The sequence below is a fragment of the Mytilus trossulus genome, chromosome 10 (genome assembly GCF_036588685.1).
Source record: "Mytilus trossulus isolate FHL-02 chromosome 10, PNRI_Mtr1.1.1.hap1, whole genome shotgun sequence".
In the NCBI taxonomy this organism is placed as follows: domain Eukaryota; kingdom Metazoa; phylum Mollusca; class Bivalvia; order Mytilida; family Mytilidae; genus Mytilus; species Mytilus trossulus.
Window position 1 is genome coordinate 22267393 of NC_086382.1, and position 1100 is coordinate 22268492.

The following is a 1100-nucleotide window of genomic DNA, read 5'->3' on the forward strand; positions in this document are numbered from 1 at the left end:
AAACTCTTTGCATGATATTTCTACACTATAAACAAGATATAAATTCCATGTGAATAAATTTCCAACTTTAATATCTTTATGAATCGTTATATTCCGTTTTTTGTCATGAAGATACATTCACATCCAGTTTAATAAGGAAATATATTCAAAGGTTAAACATTTCATAAATGACACTTACTTTTTCGTCTGAAGTAGCCTGTAACAATATGATAAAACAAATAGCATGAAATATAAATTCGTGACACAAAATCCAGATATCAGTAGTCGCACTCGTATTTTGAATTAAACATGATGCGAAACTACTTTTTCTGCTGTTAATACGGTTCATTCAACTGGTTAAGTGGAAATTCTTTCTTCGTGTTCTTCATGTTGACCGCATTTAATTGAAATGATAACGATAATGACTGCAGCAAAATGAAAATAAAAAACTTAAGAATTATAACAGACAAAATAGAGAAAAATACATTGACATAAACTGTTGTGGCTCACTGATTGTATAAAAGATCTTCACTACAGACAATAACTTATGATTCTTTTTATACTGCACTCGTTCTGTTTGAGCATTCAACTGACTATATATTTCTTAGTCATATACAGTCACTGACCCGATATCAGTTTTCCTCATGAATATTTAAATAGTAGAGCGGAACAATAGTTAATCATCCATGCCTGTCCTTGTAATCAATGTATATAACGAGGCGTGGAACGACTCAATCTTATTTCTTTTACACTTGTTGAAAACATTTTTCGCTTGTTAATATGTTTTGTTTAAAACCTATAAATCATTATGTGTTATGCTTATTGTTGATATTTATGTCTATTCTCAAACTCATTCTTTCACCATTGCTTGGTTTAAACAGGTAATGTTCATTTCATTGTGTTGTTTATTTCTCCGTCAGATACGAAGCCTTATATTAAATAACAATAACACAATAAACAATAATTGAAAATGGTTTTTTTTTCAATATTGCAGTATAACAATATAAGGATTCGACACGAATCGGGAAAAAAGCTTGGCAGAGCCTCGCATTTCTTCGTTTCTAAGCCTTATCCTTATATTGTTGATATGTCAAGTCAAAATACTATTATTGTCTATGCGT